We start from the raw sequence: 10,000 nt of genomic DNA, 5'->3' as shown, positions 1-10,000 counted from the left end.
GGGTGTGTGATGTTTCGGGCATGGCTCTCCTTCTGTCAGAAAGCGGAAATGCCCAGCAAGTGTGTCATATATATATATGTAAGTATATATATGTATAAAGAGAGAGAGAGAGGGGGGGGGGAATGTATATATACAACACGCTTCCTCAGTTTCTATCAAATGAATTCACTCACCAAGTCAGATGCTATAGTAGAAGACGCTTGCTCACTCAGGGTGCCATGCAGTGGAACTGAACACAGACCATTTAGTTGGGAAGCACACTTCTTACCACACAGCCGCGCCTGCACCTCCCTGTCTGTGTAGACACACAGACATGTATGTCTGTCTCTCTCTCTCTCTCTCTCTCTCTCTCTCTCTCTCTCTCTCTCTCTCTCTCTCTCTCACTCTCTCTCTCTCTTCCTCTTTCTCTCTCTCTCCCTCTTTCTCTCTCTCTCCCTCTTTCTCTCTCTCTCTCTAAATATATATATATATATATATATATATATATATATATATATATATATATACATATATATGTATATACGTCTATATATATATATATGTATATACATATATATATGTATATATATATATATATATATATATATATATATATATTGCGATTCGCCGTAAAACGATAAATTACAGGATACAATGCGTAAGCGAAGAGTATTCATTATTATATTATTCGAGAAAGGACCGTAGCTTTCAGTACTCTGAGTTCTATGTTTCTGGCCCTTCAGCAGGATAAATCTGGACCTGTCTTCTCTTAATTTATCTAAAATATTTCCCGGTAGTTTCGAAGAAAGCGTTTACCTTCGTATTTCATCTTTTAAAAATTGTGCGAGTGACACATGCAGAAACGACAGTCTCAAGTTTACGTTCTCCAAATCACCTTTGGCTCTCGTGAGCTCAATCCAAGCATCTTAAACCTTATACAAGGGAAACACTCTCAGATATGCATTTAGTATGTATGTATGTATGCATGCATGCATGCATCTATCTATCTATCTATCTATCTATCTATCTATCTATCTATCTATCTATCTATCTGTCTGTCTGTCTGTCTGTCTGTCTATTCTTTTATGTTTCAGTCATGTGACTGCAGCCATGCTGTAGCACTAGCTTAAAGGGTTTGAGTCGAAAAAATCGACCCCAGGGCTTATTCTTTGTAAACCCAGGACTTATTCTATCGATCTTTTTTGACGAACACCTAAGTTATCAGGACATAACATATCAACATCGGTTGTCAAGCGATGACGAGTGGAGAAACACAGGCACAAACACACACACACACAGACACACACACACACACGCACGCTTATGTATGTATGTATGTATGTATGTATGTATATATGTATTGTATGTACACACACACACACACACACACACACATATATATATATATATATATATATATATATATATATATATATATATATATATATATATATATAGATATGATGAACTTCTAACAGTTTCCGTCAACGAAATCCACTCACAAGGCTTTGGTCAGCCCGAGGCTATAGTAGAAGAGACTTGCCCAAGGTGCTACGCAACGGGACTGAAACCAGAAGAATGTGGCTGGGAAGCAAGCTTCTTACCACATGGCCATGCCTGCGCCCATATGCGTATACAGTTAAATAAAAGTTCATCAGAATATTTCTCTATGATTCTATGCACTCCTTATCTTTTTCTCTTGTATACTACTATATATTGTGTACGGTTTGTCCAATGATTCATTAATGAGGTTTTATATATGTATATATATATACATATATATATATATATATATATATATATATATACATATATATATATATATATATATATATATATATATATATTGCTGACGTCATAATAGTTTCTAGATTTTGAGGTATGAAATAATTCTTTTTTGGGGAGTGGGGAATCTGCCTTGAAATCCACCATCCTCAAGAAGAATTTTGTGTGTGTGTGTGTGTCTGTGTGGCTGTGTGTCTCTGTGTGTGCGTGCGCGTGCGCGCGCGCGTGTGTGTGTGTGTGTGTGTGTCTGTGTGTGTGTGTGTCTGTGATCGAGCGTGTGTCTGTGATAAGTTCCTGTGACGTTGGCTGGTCGTCCCCCCAAATTTCAGCCCTGTCAATCTGTAGAGCAAGACCTCAAAGCCCCGCCTACCAATTTCATGAGTGGTAGAGAAAGTCAAAGCTACAAAAACCAAAAAAAAAAAAAAAAGAGAAAAGTAACCACATTGCTTCCGTCTGAGGATGAATAAGTCAAACACATCAGCAAACTCATAAAGTGTAACAGTAAATGGAAAGCTCAGAGAGCCGTGAAGGGCGCAGACACATACTGGAAACTCAGGAGATTGTTGGAGTTATCTGTGAAGTCCGGTGAGGACTTGGCAGTTACAGCATTGAAAAGTGGAAAACACCAATGCCGGAGGCAGGAGAGAACTCATAGTGCAAATCATCCGTGATTCAACTGAGGTGGATCGCCGGTTGACGGCAGTGCGGTGTGTACCAGGGCAAATGGATGCAGTGGGGCAGTGCGTCAAAGCTCCTGGAAGAAACTCTGGTGCCTTGACCAGGGAGGATTGCTCACCCTCCTTCATGCAGTCACTGACCTCTTGTCAATCGCAATGTTCAAATATAGGGTAAAAGAAAAGAGCAATCCTGCAAGCAGTGCACCCTCCACCACATTTTGACCGGATGCCTCACAGACCTGAAAGAAGGCCGATACAAGTGGAGACGTGTCAAGGTTCTTGCAGAAATTGCCAAGTGGACTGGTGTACAGTGGGTGAAGGCTCTAAAACACCAGTCACCACCACCAAAGGGTGTCAAATTCCAAGAGGAAAATGGCAAAGCTTCCAACGCGAAAACAGCGATAAGGGACCCATTTTGTGTATTTTGTGTTCAGCCTCAGACTGGGAGATGCTAGTGGAAACGTTCGCTAGGTGAAGACTAGCTCAGCCGTTGCTTCCCCACTCAAGCCAAGAGTACAGGCTAAGGGACAAAACACATGTGACCCTGAAACAACTGCTGGCGATATGAGAGGGCTTCCAGCATTGCAATGGATTCAGAAGAGCTTGCAAAACCTCTTCGTAAGTCTAAGCATGTCTGTCTACTTCATTTACGTATATATGTGCGTGGGGGGTATGTGTGTGGGTGTGTATTATTAATATATTATATTATATATGCAATCTATATATTCTTTTATTCTTGACTCATTAGACTGCGGCCATACCGGAACCTCTCCTTAACAGGTTTTTTTTGTCGAAAAAATCGACCTCAGGACATATTCCTTGTAAGCCTACTGATTGTTCTATCAGATTTTATTGCCGAACTGCTAGGTTGTTGGGACGTAAACACACAAATATTGGTTTTCAAGAGATGGTGGTGGGGGCAAACACAGACACTAAACACATCCATCTATACACATATATACGACGGACTTCTTTCAGTTTCCGTCTACCAAATCCACACACAGAGGCTTGGTTGGCCCGAGGCTATAGTAGATAATACTTAGATACTTGCACAAGGTGCGACGTAGTGGGACTGAACCCAGAACCATGTGGTTAGGAAGCACACATGCACACACACAAACACACACACACACAGACACACACACAGACATACAGACACAGGCAGACACACACACATACACACACACACACACACACACAAATGCACACATGTATATTCCAAAATATTATAACAGACTATGTATAACTAAATTATAACAGTTATTATAGTCCACTCTGCATTGTTGTGCCATTCAAGAGATGTTATATTTCACACACACACACACGCACACATATATATATATATATATATATATATATATATATATATATATATATATATATATATATATATATATATATATAGGGTCATCCCATAAATAATACGGTCTTTTTCAATTGCATGAACAAAAAGTCGGAGGGGGAATGGGATAAACTACTTGCATCAACTTGCTATAAAACCAAATAGTAATTTTGCCTTGTGCTTATTCGTAGTGCAAGTTTTGAAGAGTGCAGTTCGCGTCTAACAGTTATTTTTTCAAAGCTATAATGGAAGCAACAGAGGAGCATATTCGGCATACTTTGCTTTATGAGTTCAATAAAGGCAACAACGCAAAGGAAAGTGCGAGGAATATTAATGCAGTATATGGGGATCGGACAACAAGCGTAAGCCAGTGTCAACGGTGGTTACAGAAATTCCGAGCCGGAAACTGCAGCCTAGAAGACGAGCCTCGTGTTTGAATATCTGTAGAGCTCGACGAGGACGTCCTACAAACCCTGGTGCAACAAAATCCCATCGTAACTGTTGAGGAACTAGCAGAGAAGCTTGGATTTGATCATTCAACCAGTGATTCAAGACAGCACTAGAAGAAAAACGACCATCTTTGGTTTCAAGATGAAATGTATTCTTCCATCAGGATAATGCTCGGCCACATACAGTGAAGATGACATTCCAAAAGCTGGATCAGTTTGAAGAGGAAACGATGCCTCACCCACCATATTCGCCAGACATTGCCCCATGAGATTATCATTTATTCTGCAGTCTTCAAAATCATGTGAACAGAAAAAATATGAATTCTGTAGGCGAGGTCAGAACAGTACTGGAGGAGTATTTTTTGTCACGGACAAATGAATTTTGGAGGAAGGGCCCTGTAAGTCTACGAGATAGATAGATGAGCATTGTAGAAAGTGAAGGAGTGTATATTTTATATTAAAAAAGAACTTTATCTTAATTTTGAAAAATGAAAGAGGTTTAAAAAAACCCATATTATTTATGGGATGACCCAATATATAACTATAGGCACACGAGTGGCTGTGTGGTAAGAAGCTTGCTTCTCAACAACATGGTTCCGAATTCAGTTCCACTGTGTGGCACCTTGGGCAAGTCTCTTCTACTATATCCTCGGGTTGACCAAAGCCTTGTGAGTGGATTTCGTAGTCGGAAACTGAAAGAAGCCCGTCGTATATATATATATATATATGTGTGTGTGTGTGTGTATGTGTGTGTGTGTATGTGTGTGTGTGTGTGTGTGTGTGTGTGTGTGTGTGTTTGTGTGTGTGTGTGTGCATATTTGTGTGTGTATTTATAAACATGATTTTATGTGTATATATATATATATATATATATATATATACATATATATATACATAAATACATACAAACATATATACATACGTACATACATGCATAGATACGTACGTAAGGAAGGAAGGAAGGTATGTATGTATGTATATATGTACGTATTTTACGCCTGTGTGCACGTGTGTGAATGTATACGCTCTTTCGTTGACCCATTACTTATTTCATTTTCTACGTATATATATATATATCACTGGGAGGACTCCATGTTGATGTTTCATTTAATTTAATCCCATGTGTTTCTACACGTGGTCCCCTTTCATTGCTTGCTTTCTTTGTCTTGCAACACAGTTTCTTTTCATGTGTGTCGACGTTATGACATCATAATATCCGTTTATGATGTCATAATGACATATTATGCCATCTAGTGGCTGGTTGTTTTCATTACAAACTCTACAAATATCTCCTGAATGGAGGTGAATAAGTATAAATAGCTTGGAAGTCGGCCTTATTTATGCATCATCAAAGGCTTTGATCTTTGAAATAAACGTTTTCTGTCTTCATACGATGCCATGCCTAATAAGTAACCATGTAATCATTTGGTTTATGTAGTATCAGCTTTTATCCTAACAAAGCAATCAGAAACTGTAAGTAATGTTATTATTTTGAGAACTAAGATTTTATATATACGCGCGCGAATGCATACACACATACACACACACACACTCACACACTCATACACACACATACACATATATACATACATACAGATTTATATATACATGCAAAAATACACACACACACATACATAAGTTTGGTGATACAAACAGGAAAATACAAGAAGCACTCAGCTCTTGAGTCACTTTGTAACTTCAGCCGATTAATATATATATTTAGACAGACAGGCAGACAGACAGACAGACAGACAGACAGACAGATAGATAGATAGATAGATAGATAGATAGATAGATAGATAGATATATAGATGGATTTGGATATAGATACACACATGTATGTGTGTATGTCATTATTCAGTTTTATTTCAAGATTTCTTGCCAATAGAGAAAGCTGCTTTCTAACCCAGATCCAAGGCTCCTTCATTGGAATTTCAACATCAACAACAAAGTATGTATGTACGTATGCATGTATGTATGTATGTATGTATTATGTATGTATTATGTATGTATGTAAGTATGCATGTATGTATGCATGTATATATGTATGTATGTATGTGCAAATTGGTATGTTTTGTGTATGCATTCTCATGCATATAGTTGCATATCTAGAAATGCTCGTACATATTTAAATGGTAAACTTCTGGAAAGTTTTACAGATTTTTACAGCTGTAGTGATAAATTGGATCTGTAGTCTTCGTATTAGCTTTCTCCTTTCTGGTTCCGAGAGGCCTAATTTTTCAAGATCAGTATTTAGGCAGTGTGTTACATATCTCAGGTCCCCCAATACTTACAGGTATAAACCTGAACTTGTAATCTAGATAGAGTAACTTCAGATTTCTCAATAGTTCAATGTAGGTATTTACTTTTTTACTGATCTTCAGCCTTATGTGAACATCCGCTGGGCAGCTAATTTCTACAACTGTGCACAGTTTCTCTTCTCTATCCCAAATCATTATATCAGGTCTATTGTGCTAACCTTTTATTGAGGTCTTCACTGGGACATTCTACAAGTATTCCTTTTTTATTATGAGTGGTTATGGCTTCTACCATATTGTAGGCTCTTATTTCTTTATCCTCGGGATTATCGCTCCGACAGATTTCCTTATAGAGTATCCTAGCTACAACGTCATGTCTCATCGGTAGATAATACCGTGGGGACTTTTTCGGACAACTGCTTATGATGTGGGTGATATCTTCAGTGTGAACTCCACAAAGTCTGCATCGGTTGTCACACTTTACGGCGTTACCTGCATCTCTATCCCTTTTGTGTGTCAGGTACTTGGTTGATATTTCTTGTTCCTGGACTGCAAACACATAGCCTTGAAAGTGGGAGGTAGTTATCCGGCTACTGGTCCATGATAAACTGCTTTGAGGATCGATGTTACTGTCATCATGTAACTTCCTACTAACATAACCATGCATAGTTTTCTGTTCATAGAGGCTCATCCTTTCATCTGATGATACATTGCGTTAGAGTCGTGTGACGGACATATATTTTAGGTTATCAGACAAAGTGTGTTGCTCAAGGAGCTGCCTTCCAAATCTTATGATGTTATCAGCCTCATGTATGCAAACTTGGTCAAGGGATGCACTTCAACACTTGGTTGTTAAAAGATGTTACCGAAGAGATATGATGTGACATTCAAAGGCGTTTTGGATCGATGTTAAACATCTTCCGCCTAGGGAGAGTCGGTCTACATCACTGTTTATGTGGTAATTATGTGCGCTTGTTAGTATTTTTCAGATTTTCACATCAATGGCTTAGATCTAATCAAGCGTCGAATCAAGATGCCCAAATGTTGGTATGAGTACTGGCACTGCAAACACATTGTGGGCCACTTTTTCTGATTTCTTCCAGCCACAGAGCATCTTGGATAAATTCCTTATCTTCACTCCAGATTTTTCTCCAAAAGGAGTTTATGTCTTCTCGTGCAGGGGCTTCCATGATGATTACTGCTCCTCCTCTCATGTCTCTGTGTACTGATGCCTGGTTGTGGTTAAATTTTTTGTTTATTGTTCTTCTCTCGGTTATTCTCTTCTGATGTCGGAGTTTTTCACTGACAGCTTTTAGCTCCAAGTGAGTGTCCCCTTTCTGCTGTCTCCACACATCATTTCTATCTCCTTCTTTACTTTTTGTTGGTGGGACGTATAGTGATTTGCTTGTTTGCATACAATAAGCATCATTACATGACTAATGGTCTTCCGTAAATCAGTTATCTTTTTCTCTGTCTTCAAAACCAATGATGGTACTTTCTTTGTTATTTCGTTTTTGTTTACTTTTTGAATCATTGTTGTAAATACCCATCACCAATTTCGTCAACAGCTTTTAATCTGATGGTTTTTTACTTACTTTGGTAGAGAATACTCACTCCTCGAGAGAGTCCTTCAAAGCCAAAGTTATTTTTTCTCGGAAAAATCAGTAAGGGCACATTTCACTGGCATATAAGCCTGATTACCACTACTACTACAATAATCGTTACAGTTGTGTCTGCTATTTACCATTGTCGTAGTTGGGGGACAGTGGTCAGTTACTTGAGCCAGTAATGTAGTTTGGCTTGCAAGCACAATAGAATCTGTTGGAATGTCGCTAGCTGCCAAACCACGTAGTGGTCTTATATCATTCACGTTTTCGTTTTTGTTCATGTATGTATGTATGTATGTATGTAAGTATGTATGCATGTGTGTGTATGTATGTATGTATGTACGTATGTATGCATGTATGCATACATGCATGCATGCATGTATGTATGTATGTACGTATACAATATGCGAGTGGTATTTGAGAACGTATTTTGTAATTTAATTAACTAAATTTAATCTATCAAAAGAAAATTATATATATTTTAATAAAAATCTGTGCAATTGATCTTGATGCTCTCTTTTATAAATTTATTCTATGAAACCCACCTCGGCTTCAGTAACCGTATCAATGCAGGATGGCATCTTTGATATACCTGCGCTAGATAGTTCTTATTCATTTCGGTCGACACCTGGATAATGGGTGAAGCCAAGGTGTATTTATGGTGCTGTGGGGCTGGCTCAGACATGGTAGCCCATGGGATTTAAATGTGGCAGATTTTACGGCCACAAGTTGGATGCTACATGATCGTAAATGTTGTCTAATATTCATTAGATTACATGGAATTTGTGAAAAGGTGGTGAGTCTTACTGAAGCTCGTACTGTTTTCACTGCGTACTACTTCCTCGCAGGTCTTAATAACCCTTTCCGACATCATATTGTATCGAGCAGCATTAACTCTAGGACCCTGTGGCAAGATGTGAGGTAACATGAGACGACCTTCGATGCTCGTCACTCCTAAAACCATCACAGGCTCTTCAAACTTAGTGTGAATAACGTCGAAATATTAAAAGGATCTGCATATATTCACTGACCATTTCTCCCGTTAGATTTTCGTTGTGTGTCAAAGTTTTTCTCATGTGAGCTTGCCATGTTCGTGAGGGTTTTAATCTTGTTAATTATCCGTTTGGTATGGATTAAACTTGTTTCTTGTGTCCTTACAAATACGAATTGGCCTCTCTCTAACACATAAGATTTATATCAAATATTCTCGTGAATTTCAGTTCTTATAATCCACCCCGACACCTAAAGTTCGTTGGCGATGGCCCTCTTTGATTTTCCGGGATGATTATTGATAATGTTTTGAACTTTTTGGATAAATTGCGCGGTCCTTATAGTGTCCGAACGTTTAAAATGTCTTTTCTTTGATATCACAGAAACATTCCCACCAGAGGCTTTCAAATGCCAGGGTTGGTCGAAGTCATTTCATCTGCACCGGTGTTACTGGTTTTCATGGTGTTGAGAAAATGAATCCAATGTGCTTCATCTTCGGAACAGAGTGTTTATTTTCATAAAAGAGTGTATAATTGTGAATAAAACACAATTATAACAGAGAGGGTTTTAAAAACCCTTACATGTCTTGTATGTATGTATGTATGTATATATATATATATATATATATATATATATATATATATATATATATATATATATATATATATATATATATATACATATATATATATATATATATATATATATATATATATAAAGGGAATATTTCTTTAGCTCACATGCAATAAGTGCAGTACGCCTTTCTGGCCTCTTCGTGAAATTATCATCAAGAAATGTGCGCACATTCCAACAGCCGAAATTCAAAGGATGTTTATTTTTACTTTTTCTGGAGGACTGTTTGACCACAGTGGCAGGATGACGACCGGGTCCAGCCTGTGATACACTGGGACAC

General features: G+C 38.0%; 1 long non-coding RNA gene across 2 annotated transcripts in view; it reads left to right on the top strand.

Moving 5' to 3' along the window:
• The first annotated feature begins 5,375 nt into the window (after positions 1-5,375).
• The window catches only part of LOC106883190 (uncharacterized), a 96,798-nt gene continuing 92,173 nt past the window's right edge, over positions 5,376-10,000 (top strand). For both annotated transcript variants that reach the window (XR_016237405.1, XR_001411090.3), the window contains exon 1: positions 5,376-5,705. This is a non-coding gene — a long non-coding RNA (uncharacterized LOC106883190). The remainder of the gene's footprint in view (positions 5,706-10,000) is intronic.

The sequence above is a fragment of the Octopus bimaculoides genome, chromosome 19 (assembly GCF_046866305.1).
Source record: "Octopus bimaculoides isolate indiv1 chromosome 19, ASM4686630v1, whole genome shotgun sequence".
In the NCBI taxonomy this organism is placed as follows: Eukaryota; Metazoa; Mollusca; class Cephalopoda; order Octopoda; family Octopodidae; genus Octopus; species Octopus bimaculoides.
The sequence above is the reverse complement of the archived record's forward strand: the minus strand, read 5'-3'. Positions and strand labels throughout refer to the sequence as shown.